Here is a 14,790-nt window from a genome sequence, read left to right as displayed (position 1 = left end):
GTGTGTGTGTTGATGTAAGTAACTTGAAGACCTTTGGGGGATAAGCTATAATTATTTAATAAAATGATGATGATGATGATGATGATGATGATGATGATGACAATAAAGGTGCCAAGTAATATGGCAAGTAATATAGCATTCAACAACACCAGAAAGATTTCCACAACTATGTGCCTTTTTGCAGAGCCAGAGAACGCTGCACATCCAATAGCATGACTAAACCTTTCAACTTGTCCCCAAGGGCATATTTTCAAATGCGCAGAGTTCTTAAAAACATCCTGCAAATATGCTATATACTTCCTCATAATGGATATTAAAACATTTAAAGCATAAAGTTCTAAGGTATTTTAATCTAGCATTCTGTAAAACAGTTAAATGAAATCCTACACAGCTTCCTTCCCCTTCCCTATGTTATGCCTTAATGACCGAAATATAGCACACACGCAAATCTAGCAGCAGTTTCCAAAACTTTCGACTTAGGAAGCAGGCAATGGATGATTTATCCCACAACTGTGAAGCAGCCACAGATAATGCTCCTTCACACACTCCTGCAGTAGCAGGACATGGGGCATGGGGCAAGAACTCAAGCAGGGATGCTGAGCACATATTTACAATGCAGAAGGTAGCAGGTTAAAAATTCCTGGCACCTGCTGTTTAAAAAGAGCAGTTATCAAGCAGATGGGAAAGACTTCTGAAATTCTTGCAAGCAGAATCAAGGCAGGAAAAAACCACAACAAGCATCTAGATCCTGCTTGCACCTCCAAGCCTTCTCCCAACTTCTACACATCATGGGGAAGAAAAACTCCACCCATTGCAGGTGGTGGTTGGCTTGGTAGACACTGGGAGTTTAATTTTCCACCAGGGACTGGGGGGTTTGTAATTCAACCCCATTGTGCCCAAGGGAAAATGATGGGGTCAGTATCACTTGCCCGAAGGAGAGCTACCATCTGCTTTGGAGTACTTCACTGGGACTATGTCACAGTAATAGTTTTATTTATACACATTGCCCTCAGATACATTGTACTCAAACAGCAGACATTTTAGATACAATGACTGAACAGTCGTGATGGATAAAAATGAACACACACTACAATAAAGTTGCCTAACCTGTGACCATACCCAGGGGGATACGAAGTTGGGTGCAGGTGGTTCGGTCCACCCTGGGTGTCACCCTGATGGGGGTGACAAAATGGTGGGCGGCACTCGTCACTGAGGGGCGTGCAGCATGCACGAGCCATGCATCTCGGCACCTGCAGGCTCCAAGCTGTCCGCCCGCTGCCTCGCCCCCCCCCAGCTGTAGGGTGGCTGAGGCCCCGCTGCGTGCCCGTCCCTGTAGGGACGGGGCGTGCAGCACCCATAGGGACGGCTCAGGACGTGTTGCATCCATAGGGATGGGTCGCGCTGCGGCGCCCATAAGGACGGGAATCCTCACACCCTGTTTTGTCCCTGTGGGCACCACGCCCCCCGCCCCATGGGCGGTTCGCACTGCACCAGGTACCTGAGAGCCTTCCTCCACCACTGACCATCTTGCCAGTTTACAACTTCCATCATCCATGTTGGCTGGACTGAAGGGAATTGGAGTCCAACGATATTTGTAGTGTAACAAGTTTGGTACCCTTGCACGATAACATTGACGGTTCAACCATTGCAATTCAAAATAAAGTAACTTGAATTTAAGCAATATCTGATTTCTGCAAAATATTCCTGTTCTTTTGGTCTTTACATGCAATCCTATCTAATGACAGGGTGGGGATTCCTCTAATTGTAATAAATAATATGCCTTGCCATTTTAAAGCATTTCTAATGCATAATGCTTCAAAATGGCAATGCCCTTCACAAACAGTATTTTTGTGTAATCTTTACAACTACTGTGGAAGACCATTTTTTTTCCTGAAAACTATGTTAGAAACAAAAAGAAACATGGCATGGAGAATTGAGCATCCTCAAACTGATGGTAGGAATCTGATTGACTTGTGCCAGACAAATGCTCTGTGGTGAAACCCTCCCTGCCAGATCCTGGTGTAATCAGGGCTTTTTGAGTGCTGGAACTCAGTTCTGGCACCTCTCAGGTGGGCTGTAGGAGTGCAAATATCCAGAGATGTAGTGATCAGGTGGGATTGCTATGAGGAATTATAACATATAGAGTAAGCCATCTGTGTCAGCAATGAAAGCATTGCGTTGACTGGGTTTAAACTATTTTGATATGATTCTTGATCAATCTACACCTCTGCATCTCTGGCCATTTTCTCTACTGCCCATTTCTCTTGTCACGTACACAGCCCAGTTGCTTCTTGCTTCGCCAGGCAGGCATCTTGGGCCATAAAGATAGTGGGCAAGAAGTAGGTTCTTATATATTTATTTTAGGATGTTAATCTTAGGGCCAGGAAACAGATCTCACATGAAGTGATAATGGTCACTGTCCTCCTGGCCATCCTCCTTATCATATGTGTATTGCTTGTTTATTACCTCCGGGGTTGCCAGATGCTCTTCTTTGTAGTTCTGTTCTTTGTTTACCCCAGAAATATTTGTGCTTAATTAGTTTTAGTGGTTTAACTTTCTCCCCACGTGGGTTTGTGGAAATGCTCAGAAGAAATCTGATTGGTTCTTACGAACACTCTGTAAAAAGTTCTTTGTGAATAAAAACTACCTGGGCCAGGGGGCTGCAGACTCGGACAAGCACAGAGAGACACAATTATACGCACACTTCCCAGAGTCTTGCTGGTTCAAGCCTCTGTGTGTATTCTTATTAATCAGAGTTCAATCCTTCCTTTACTTTGCGAACGCAACAGTGGGCGCCATTGCCATTATGAGAGAACAAGGGAAACGTTCACGGTGAGTTCCAGCACCTCTTTTTTTAGAAAAATAGCACAAAGTGTAACTAGCAGCAAGTAGCCAGCAGCAGTGCTGCAATCAGTGAAACTGGAGAGGCCATTTTTAATCTCCTACAATGCTCCTGAGGTAGCATCACTTCCTGAAACTGTGGGCAGTTTAGAACGGTGGCGTCAAGCCACTCAGCATGAGGGGCCTAGAGCAAAGCACTGTTGTAGCAGCAGTCCAAGGATACAATAGGCCAATGTCTGGCCTAACTCTTGGATAAAAGATATTCAGGTAATTTGGGTTCATAAATTTTAATGGCTGCAGAAATCGGTTGAATTTGAAGTGAAATCTCTCGAGTTGCACCGTCATAACTATCTGCCTATATTCAAAGGATGGGGACAGAGAAAAATTATACACAAACTGTTCCTTTACTCAGATTTATATGCATTCTCACTCTTTTGAAATAGTTTCAATGTTAAGTACTTCTTTAAATATATTTGAAGCTTCTCATACAAATAGTGCAAGAGTAGCATTCTGTGCAGCATGAAAAACTTAGGCTGTAACACTTCAGCCACTTATGTGGGAGTAAACCTCAGTGAGATCAATGTGGCTTACTTCTGAGTAGAGATGTATAGGTTTGCACTATCATTTCACCTTCAAATAACAAAGACCCTATATAGTGGTACCTCGGGTTAAGAACTTAATTCGTTCCGGAGGTCGGTTCTTAACCTGAAACTGTTCTTAACCTGAAGCACCACTTTACCTAATGGGGCCTCCCACTGCCGCCGCGCCGCCACAGCACAATTTCTGTTCTCATCCTGAAGCAAAGTTCTTAACCCGAGGTACTATTTCTGGGTTAGTGGAGTCTAACCTGAAGGGTCTGTAACCCGAGGTACCACTGCATTTCTTCTTCATAGTGAGCATATGGACACCACACCAAATTCACTTCAAGTTATGTTTGACAGAAGATTAAATTCTCATTTCACTGAAGAATGCTATGAACATCATTCGCTTCAGTACAAATACCCAAAGCACAAGGGCAATAAGTGTTAGTCCCGATAACAAAATCCTGGTTTTAAAAAAAGATCAGCCCCTAACTTGTGCCTCAAGGTATAACGAATTAGGATTACACTTTGTCACAAGTGTTTTGCCAAAAATCTTCTAATCTTTTTTGTGGATTGGGGGAGGAGCACTCCCTGTGACCCTTCAGGTGTTGCTTAGCAGTCATGGGAAAAGAGGACAGAGTCTCTCAATTACTAAAGAACTGGAAGCAGGGTGTAGGAATAAATGGGCAGTTCTCAAACATCACGATAGTATGCAAGAAGTGGTGTCACCCAAGGATCATTTTGAGAACTATGCTTTTTAACTTGTTCATAGATGAGCAGAAGTTAGGCAGATGTTGACCCAGAGTGCAACTGCTGTGAAAAAAGGTGAATTCAGTGCTAGAGATAATTAGCAAAGGGATTAAAAATAAAACTGGCAATATCATAATGCCATTGTACAGCCTGACTACACTTGGAATGCTGTGCTCAGTTCTGATCACCACATATAAAAAGAGATATACTGCTGGAAAAGGTGCAGAAGGCAATCATTTTAACAAGGGGGTGGAGAAAAAGGTTACAATGTTTAGGGATTCTTAGTTTGTGCGGGGGTGAAATCTGATGGAGGACAAGCACATGATAAGAACTGAATAAGATTGTGCATTGGTATGAAGAAAGTGGATGGAGAGAAGTTTTTTCTCTCACTCAATGATAATTCTAGAAACTGGGATCGTCCAGTGAAGCTGAATGAGTGAAGATTCAGGACAGAAAAAAACAAAGTACTTCTTCACACAGTGCATAGTTAAACTCTGGAATTCACTGTCACAAGAAGTAGCAATGTCCACCAACTTAGACAGCTTTAACAGGGAATGAAACAAATTCATGTATGATAAGATTCTTAATTGGCTACTATTTGTGATGAGTATATTATATCCGATGTAAGAGGCAAGTTTGACCCAGAATATCAGTTGCTGCAGTTCACAAGCAGCAGAGTACCGCTGTGTTCCCATCCTGCTTGTGTGCTCCCACAGGCACCTGGTTGGCCACTGTAAGAACAGGATATTGGACTATATTGTCCTTTGGTCTGATTCAGCATGACTCTTCTGCTCTTGTGACCCTGTGAAGGTTGCATGGGAGGACTGAGAAGGGATACATATTATGCAGCTGGTGCGGAGATTTCTCCAATGAGCTAGTTTGAATTATACATAGGGGTGGAGAATGCTATGATATAAGCCATCAAGATGCAAACCATCAATGTTGTACGATCCAAAGTAATTCCATATTAAAAAATGTAATTTAATATGTTATTGAAATTATAATTTGCACATTGATGATTGTAAAAAAAGTTGTTTCCCAGTCTTCATAAAAAGTATTTCTGAATTAGTGACAAAGTTTGATACTGGTCATATAAACAGCAACCAGAAACAAGACTTCAATATTTACTTAGAATAAAAGGAAGGAGGAACACTTAACTTGTTTTGCACCATTAACATCAGGAAAAAAATGAAATGTTTATTGGCCTGGCTGGGGAAACCCAGCCAGATGAGTGGGGTATAAATAAAATTATTATTAATAATAAACAAATTCAAATACAGGCATTCAGCACGCACGCACACAAACCACCTTGTTTCTTTTTACCTTCCTACATTTGGGTTTCTTGTTACACAATCTCACCAGAGGTTCTTCCTAACCTCATCAATTCAAAGATATTGGAATTAGCATTGAGTAGCAAACCAATATCCAATGAAAGGATACTGTATTATTCTCAGTTCAATAGTCTGTCATACATTCTGCTTCTTCGGTACACTTCCTATACTATGAGATGTTCATCCAAGTTTTAAAAAAGAAAAATGTTGAAAACTCACATAGAATCAAACTCTCCTAAATACCACAGATATATATCATGTGATTTAAAAGAAGAAGCAAAACTGAGCTCTTTAAAACAGTGTCACAGCTAAACAATTGTTTTTAATCTCTCAGAATTCAAGTACTTTGTGCTAACATGGATGTAAAGCTATCCTGGCTGGACAAAACATGGGAGAATGAGTCCTTTTTCTCCCATTTCTATATTGGTTTATTACTATAACCTTCAGGCAGAAAGGAACATTTCCCATGATCATATTGACATGCAAATGAAGGTGAAAGAGAAAAACAAGCCAGTTTTCAAAGAGAGAACAACATAAGATCAGAGATTCTAAAGCAATGAGCCCCATCTCTCCATTTGGTAATTTATCTTATCCTAATTAGCTTTGAGTGGTAGAAAACACAGTAGAGGTAGAAAAGCTGCTTAGGGCATATGAAAATTCAGAAGCATCACTGACACTAGGATTTACCACCAAGAGTGGCTAGTATATTAAAGCACTTAAGACCTCCCCCACCCCAAAGACACACAGCTGTCCATAAGTGCAGATAGCACCTCAAACTCAGTTCTATTCCAAGCCATTTTAAACAAATCAAACACTGTGTCTGATTAAATATCCAGATGCAAACAAAATCACTGTTCAGTCACTTTGATGTTTCAAGCCAATGGTCATTGCGAAGTGCCACTTTGGATCTCAAGCAATGCTATGTAAAAACACACTAAAATTCAGCATTAGCTTCTACAGAGTGCAGCAGCCAATCTATTTAAAACACACACACTATTTTTGCTAAGTTCTGTTGTGTCTGAGACTTCAATATCCTTCAGTAGTTCTTTTTATAGGAAGCATTTAAGATGAGATCAAAGTAATTTCTGCCTACATTAATATTTGGATGAATAAACAAACTACCACGGCAACATGCATATCCCTGTAAGCATCAACTTACTTGGGTTCTTGTGCTGTAGATTTATGTGCTTAGATCTAAATCCAGCAAATACATGTGTTTCAAAATACATTACCCAGTGGCTTGAAAAAGATGTTTGCAGCAGACACCATAATTTGCATAACCTACTCTGCCCACAAAATTCTGTTTAAATCTGTGAGGAATATACTCACTTAGGATGGAGAGTGTCTGCTAACAGGAAACAGAGTTGATTTAAATCATATTTGTCCAGTAACTATTAAAAGGTGAAGACAAACACTATAAGTTTGGTAGGGTGCAGGTGGCAGACAAAAAGACCAATCAATATCAGACATGCTTTCCATATCATATTTAACACTGACTACCTTACTGGGTTGTTGTAAGGATTCCAACCAAGTCATGTATGTGAAGCATATAAATATGAGCTACTTAATATTTAAAGTATGCTTACATTTCATAATTAAAAAGTCTTCAGATGTGCAACTCTTACAGCGACCCTGAAAGGCAGCATTATCAACATCTTCATAGGAGGTTGAGAAAGAATGGCTTGCCGAACAACACCTAGTGACTTCATGGAAAGCTGTAACTGAGGACTTCCCTATTCATAGCTCAGTCTCTATCCAGCTTGCCATTTAAATTTACACTCCTTATAGTACCAATCTGAAGAGGCATATAATTGAATTAAGTCCACAAACAAATCAATTTTGCTTCAGATTGATCACTTACGCAGTAAACAGAGAACCACCTCTGTTCCCCAGATGCTTCTGTAATCACTAGAGATTGCACATAAAGAGAGATGAAGGAAACTGCTCAGGTAAGACACCTTTGTTTGCACAAATGTGCCACGCAGGTTAACTAATCCCCGAAACGCATCCACGCCAAGTGGACTTGAATGGGAGTTTGGAACATAAGATTTAAAGAATCATAGACTTCTACTGCAGATTAAGTTGCCCCTTGCCACCATTCCAGCTGCTTGTCCGTCATAACTGGAAGGACTGGGAAGGGGGATCATAGCATCAGAGGTATGGCTGAATCCAACCACCACCCACACAAGGTTTTTCCAAGGCTTATGAAAGAAGTGGAGGATTCTAATCAGTATTAGCAATAGCAAGTCTACAACTCAGAAGTGATGGTTTTTCTAGACTATTTTACACAGGGGTGCATTAGTCGTGCAGAGAGCTGGAAACATGCATGGACACTGAGGGCAAACACATAAGGAAATGAAATGTTGCTTCTGCCAAAATATGAACAGCACATATTGGATCTGCTTTGCTTTCGAAGCCAATGAGCCCTTGGTAGGAAAGGCAACCTAGACAGATACGCTTGAACTCCAGCAGAGTCTCTGGAACAAAGCCCTGAGATTGCTCCAACTAGAAGAAGTGGCTCTTCAAGATCTCAGCCAGAAGCCTGACGCCGGCCTAAAGAGGACAACTTTCAGCAACACACCCTCCCCGCTCCGCAAAAAAAAAGAGCACACCGAAGAAGCCGACGCATTTTCCACACAAACCGCCGCTTTCCTCGAGCTCCCTTGCCTGAGGAAATTGCAATCCCTCCAAATTTAAAATATATTGGGCTACGTCGAACACACACACAGGAGATGCCTCTCGATGGACTTCTGACTGTGTCCGAGGTAGTTCAGATGTCAAGAGAAAAGGCTAAGAATCATTGTGGACCGGGGGGGGGGGAGCGGGGAAGGTGCTTCTTATGGGGAGGGGGAGAGTGAAACGTCCAAAGAAGGCAGCTCTAGCCGCGTCCGCCTCACGCGAGGACCCTCTTTTCCGACAGGGCATGGAAAGGGCGACTCCCTCTCGCGCCTCTGTCTCGACTCCGTGGCCGCCGCCGCCGCCGCCTCTGGCACGGTCGCTCTCGCTCGCCCCGAGTGACTCTTGCCAGAAACTTTGGCAGCCGAGGACGAGCGCGAGAAGGCGGGCGCGGCGAGCGCCCCGCGGCTCCCCGAGAAAGACTCTGAGGGAAACTCTTACCTGGCTGACGCGGGACGCGCCGCGCGCTGGATGGCTGGCTGAGTCGCTCGCAGATGAAGCGACGCTCCCCACAGAAGCGGCGGAGTCCGTCCAGGCAGGCAGGCAGGCACTATATCCCTCTTCGGCCAGGCGGCGCCAACGACGAGGCGCTCCTTCTCGGCTTGCACCTGTGCGCCAGGCGAGGCAAATGCTCCCTAGCGCCTTCTCCCTGTTCCTCTTTCTCCCGAGCGGCGGCGAGCTAGAAACCCCGCCGCTCCTCCTTCCTTCCTCCTCCTCCTCTCGCCTTCCCCCCAGACTCTCTCCCAGTCACGTCTCCACACAGCCCCGGCAGCCGTAGGGCGACTCCCGCCTTCGCGCTCTGCCTAGTGCCGGAATGTCCGAGCCGCCGCCGGAGCAGCATCCACCTAGCGCTCCCCCGCCCCCTCCACTCGCACGCCAAGAGCGGGCAGCTCCCGAGCGCGCCACTCATTGGTCCTCCCGCCGCTGACCTCACCGCAGCCGCTCACGCCCACCTAGTGGATTTCCTAGGCAGCCTTTATTATAGGGGCGCCCGCCTACCAGCCCGCCCGCGCTGCCCAGCGAAGCCCGGGCAGCGGGGCTCTCGGCACCAAGCTAGGCACGCTCTTGCGCCGCTCGGGTCCATCCATTGATTGCACCACAAGTGCAGTAGCCTCTTGGCCTCCTGGCCAATGTCCTGTTTTGGGGCGGGGCCCGGATGAGATGCACGGCGGTGGAAATCTATTAAAAGAGATTAAAGGGAGACAGCTGGAAGCTAATCACCATCGCAAACAGTTGGGAGCAAGGAGGGAGGGGAGACAATTACAGCAGACACTGTAGGCTGGAAGGAGGTGTCTGAAGAGGCTTCCGATATGAGCTAGACGAAGTCACATTTCTCATAGACCTCCTAGCTTTGTCGCCAGTCACTTCTTTGGTGGTCAAACATATGGCCCATTGTGGGAAGTCCGCCAGCAGAACCTGAGCCCAACAAAACTCTTCCCACTGGAGATTCGCAGCGACTGCTTCCAGGAGTGGAGGTAGAGCTAGTTGCCAATGAGATCCTTCTCCTCCCCGAATTTGTCTAACCTTCTTTTAAAGCGATTCAAGTTGGTGGCTAGAACTACCCCTTGTGGGAGTGAATTCCATAGCTTAACTGTGCAGGGTATGAAGAAGTACTTTATTTTGTCTGCCTTGAGCCTTCCAGCATTCAGCTGTATTGGATGGTCCTAGGTTCTAATATTATGAGACAGGAAGAAAAGCTGTTCTCTTGTCACTTTCTCCATACCACTTTCTAAGCCTCGTTCCGGCAACTCCCACAGCCAAGCTGGTGCCAAACATATTGCTCTGCTTTCCTTTGGGCCACATCAATGAGGTAGGGGTCTTGTCCTCTGGGTAGCCCAGAACCTCCGTACACACCACCCAGGCTTGCACCCCAGAGAGGTCACTAATGCAGGAGTTTGACTTCACCTCCAGAGGCACACGCTGTTGTTCTCAAGACAGACAGATCCCAACAACCAACCAATAATACAGATTTTTGTGAAATAAAACAATGGAGATTCATTATTATGTGTTAAGGAATAATGTTTTCATGCAGAAGTTGGAGCATGTACCATACACCCACACATAAAAGCCAATAAAATGCAAGTCAGCTGTAAAATACCAAAAACTTTTTTCCCCCAGTCTGAAAGGATTATTCTCTTATTCTACCCTGTATTTCATTTACTCTAGATGGTATTGCATCAAGATGCAAGAGCATGAGCTTTATTTGTCCACCTTGGGTGCATCAGACCACAAGCCAAACATACCAATGTACTAAAGGAGTATGCTAATAGGGAATAAAATGTGCCCTTGAGTGTCTTAACACACCAATAGAAATTGGCATTCATAAAGTGACATTATCCAAAGAACTTACATGCTGATGAAGTTTACAAATTTAAGATCTTCTCCTGAAACTGTTATTCATAGACGTACTTTTAATAATGTCCATTGGACAACCCATGATTCTATACCCGAAAGCAAAACAGATTAATGTTAGTAGTAGTTTTCTTCTCCCCCCCCCTACAGATTATTTAAAGGGCCCTATGATAAAGTAGTGTAGTTACTTATGGATGTGTTCTGCAAAGAGTTCTCTGCAAGGTTGCTGTATGCTAATAAACTGTCAAGTAAAGCTACTTTGAATGTTGCACTGCAGGTGTTGTTGTTGTTGTAATATATACCATCATTATGGGTAAGAATGAGCTGAGATAACTCATGTTTGCTATGTAGTCCTTTCTAAAATTAAGGTCCTTTCCAAATTACCGTACTCAATTAATGGGTGTGCATGTGTTTATTCATTCATTTCTTTTGAATTTGCCACATGGCAAATTCATGGGCGGGGGGGGGGTAGAGAACTTACAAAATTAAACAAAAGGTAAAAATAGTTAAATCAATGCATGCAATAATTAGCAATGCAATCTCAAAGCAGTGTATACTATGTACAATATAAAAACAATATTTAAAAATAAAACATAAAAACATATAAAATATAAAATATAAAAACAAATGAAACAGATTCCAGGGATTCAGAAACCAGGGCCAAGTCTTATAGGTGAGGGAAAGCCTGTGCAAAAAGAGAAGAACTGAGCATTGCTGCTTCACATATGGCAGAAAGAAGGGCATTCCACAGAACAGGGTTAACACCAAAAAATGCCCGGTTTTGGCTCACCACCCTATGATATTCTGTAGTGCCAGTAGTAGAATGTTCCAGCTTTTCCTGGCAAGACAACTACATCCATTTCTGGACTAGGATAGCCTAACCACTGTTGTCCATGTGTTGGTAACATTGGGGTTGACCCAAAGCTGCAGGAGTGCAAACTGCAGTGGTTTGACTGCTCACTGTGGTATAATGTCACCATATTTCACTGATGCTTAAAGAATTGCACTGGCTGCCAATTAGCTACCAGGGTAAGTTCAAGGTAAGATACCTAAACCGAAATGTTTTAAGCAGGTATCATAAGTAAGACAGCAAATGCACTTACTTATATATACACTGTTGTGTATGTGGTTTTTATTTTATTGTGAAATTGCTTCAAGGTGCTCCATAGGAAGTGATTAATAAATGTAATAAATAATCCAAATACATGGGCATAATCGTTCCTAGTTGCCCACCCATCAGCCTGCATAACCTGAGTAAGACTTAAACCTACTCCCTATAAAAGTTATATGAAGGATGAGCTGCCACAATTTCACTTCCTGGAGAGCTACCCACTAGAAAGCGATTTTCTTTCTGAAGGTGCCCTGGTTGATTAAAGATTTATGCAGAATGTGAAGGTGTAGATCTACTTGAATGCCTTTTTTTTTGGACTGGGAGGAAAGAATTTTGTAGTTCTTTGTGAGAATTTCCTGGCAAAGAAAATAGATGGGTGGGAGTTTAGTTCTGTTTATATTCTCTGGTGTGAATCGTTCTTTCTATCAGCAGTGTGAAACAGAGAGTTAGCACTGAAATTCTCACACTTACGTCGATAAAATCATATAAATTATATGAGATAAGGGTTTCTAAGGCTTTGATCTTTCTAGCACATGGCCAGAGCCATATTAAAGCCATGCTGATCATATGCTGATGCTCAACACATTTCTGTACTCAAGCAACTTCTGACATGATTCCAGGAAACAGTTGGAGAGAAGGAAAATACTGCTGTTGAAGGGGGAAAAGTAATGTGTGGATGGGACAGATGAGAGTGTGGATTAAGAACTGAAGATAATTTTGACACAAATATGAGAATTGATTGTTCCACTCAAGCCCCGCTTAAGTGGCTGAAAGATCTTCCTGCTCAATTCAGGAGACAACTGCAGCACTTCTGACAGAGCTCCATTCAGCTGCCAGCAAAAGAGACCATTCCACATCCCAAGACAGACTCTTCCACTGTCAAACAACCTTTACCATTAGAAAATGTCTCCTAATGTTTAGCAGTACAAAAAGGCTAGGGTCCTTGGCAGTGTACTTGGCCTTGGTTTCATAGCTGCATTTACCTGGAGCAGCAGAGAAACCAGTGCACACAATGATTATATTCAGATATAATGCTAAACCATAGTTTAGTGCTATGGGATCTAGCCTTGAGTTGGACATTTCCCCCACCCTTTCTGCTCTTCTTCCAACATGGTAACAAGGAAGATATTTGTTCTGTTCAAATCCATAACTGAAGTTTGTTTTCATTGCAGTTTAGAAGCCAGAACCACAAACCATGGCTTGAAGTTGATTTTAGACCCTGGATTCTTCTGATCAAACAGGAAGCTTTTAGAGACTTATTACTGAGGTGCCTCATGAAGAGAGGTGTGAAGTGGCTGTACGTGCCAGTTGTTCAACTACACATTTAATAAACCAAGATACAATTGTCCAAATGTTGCCATTGGCTTTTCCGCAAAACCATAGCCAAGACTAACCACACCTTATCCGGGTTTCAATATAATGGTGATCAGGAGCATGAAGTGAAAGGTCACCTGTATTGTCATCTAGAACCTAACACTCTGCAGATGGAAGCAGATTCATCCATTCTAGAGGAGCATATGTTTGCAACCCCTGGCAGTTAGGATGTTGCTTCCATGCAGTTCTGAACATCCTGCCTGATTCCTGAATGCCTGAATCGTGACTTTTGAACTCTGTGCCTGCTGCCAAGCCTGTAGTGTTGTGTGTGTGCCAAGTGAAAGGCTGGACAGAGTTACATGCAAACAGGTTATGACTGAATCTGAACACAGTGAAACCAAAAGCTTCCTATCTGTCCCTCAGAGTTATCCTTGATGGGGGTGGGGGGATGAGTGGGGTGTGCATGTGGTGGTGGAGGCAATACAAGCCCTAAGGCTCATGCACATAACACTAAAGCATAGTTTAGCATTATGTGCAAACCAGGCAAGTACGTATATTGAATCCTGATGCACAGCATCATAATGGAATATCAGCTGCTCCAACAAATTCACACCATGGTAGGCTTGGCCAGCTTTCATTGCACCATAATAATTCCATGGCTGTCTTTATTCACAATAGTGTCAGTTAACTGCCCTGTGATTATTATTACCTAACTGCATTTTAATCCATGATACTAAAAAACCCTAAAATGAATATACATTCTACCCAATGCATGTCTTACATTTAATCACAGAGGCAGGAGATTCAATATGTCCTTTAGAGGTCCTAGTATTCTAAAGTAAGCTTTGCTGACATTGTTAGCATTAGACAGGTATAGCCCTGGGTTGTTCGTGTTGTTTGTGGAAAATATCTCTGAAATGTTTTGGAGGAATCAAGTCCAAAATTTTAGTAAAAATTGTGTAGCTGAAAAATGGCAATTCAGGGCACTGTTCTTCATATATGACAATACTTTGTTGCTGTTGTTTTAAAACAAGCCTACACAACTTAATTAATTTCATATTTCAGTGTGGCTATTGGTTGTTAAGCATCTATTTGCAGAACTCAACCATTCTAATTTGCAGGCAGCTTGTAAGAGAATATGAAATGTATGGACAGGCGAAACCCAAATGCAGAGCAAGATATGCAGTGGAGCATGCAAAATTAAGCACACGGTGCCAATGAGCTATGAAGATTGTGGTGCCAACACACACACATAAAAATAAATAAAAACGGGATGAACATTCTTAGTCATTCCCTCTCACAATATGTATCTCTCCTCATATGCACGCAATCTGCAGTCAATAGAAGTTACACTCACCTGGTGACTGCAAGGCAGCAATAACCCGCTCAGCACTTCCTTGTCAGCATGTAATATGAGCATGACGTGCATGTACAGTCCCATCAGGATGCTTTGCAGTAGTCACTCTGTGAAAGACACAGACTTAATGCATCATTATACAAGTCCAATGTGCCGTAAAATTTCTGGGAACTGCAGCATGGATGCCTAATGTAGTTTATCCTGTAGCACAGCAAAAACTTTCTAGCAAGAGCTGAACATATAAAAGAACACGGCAACAGAAGAAGGTGGGGGGAACCACTGACTGCTTTTATGTTTGAAAGTACAATAAAACATTTTAAATCATTTGGCACATGCAGAAATTGCCTTTCAGCAGTTACAAAGGCCAGGCAAGAGAGACAGCATTTTCCCTTTGCCTTTCACCTTCTAGAATTTGTTAGAAAACTTTTCTTCAAAACATATGAGTGGGAAAAATACTTCTTGTCCAGTAGTCTAGTC

General features: G+C 42.9%; 1 protein-coding gene across 1 annotated transcript in view; it reads right to left on the bottom strand.

The window, feature by feature from the left end:
- CHRM3 (cholinergic receptor muscarinic 3) overlaps positions 1 to 9,026 on the bottom strand; it is a 222,103-nt gene extending 213,077 nt beyond the window's left edge. Inside the window, exon 1 of the mRNA XM_053382623.1 lies at positions 8,621 to 9,026. The gene's annotated coding sequence lies outside the window, so the exon portion shown is untranslated. The remainder of the gene's footprint in view (positions 1 to 8,620) is intronic.
- Between the last annotated feature and the right edge of the window lie 5,764 nt (positions 9,027 to 14,790).

This window comes from Podarcis raffonei, chromosome 3, assembly GCF_027172205.1.
Source record: "Podarcis raffonei isolate rPodRaf1 chromosome 3, rPodRaf1.pri, whole genome shotgun sequence".
Taxonomy (NCBI): Eukaryota; Metazoa; Chordata; class Lepidosauria; order Squamata; family Lacertidae; genus Podarcis; species Podarcis raffonei.
This window is presented reverse-complemented; position numbering and strand designations above follow the sequence as displayed.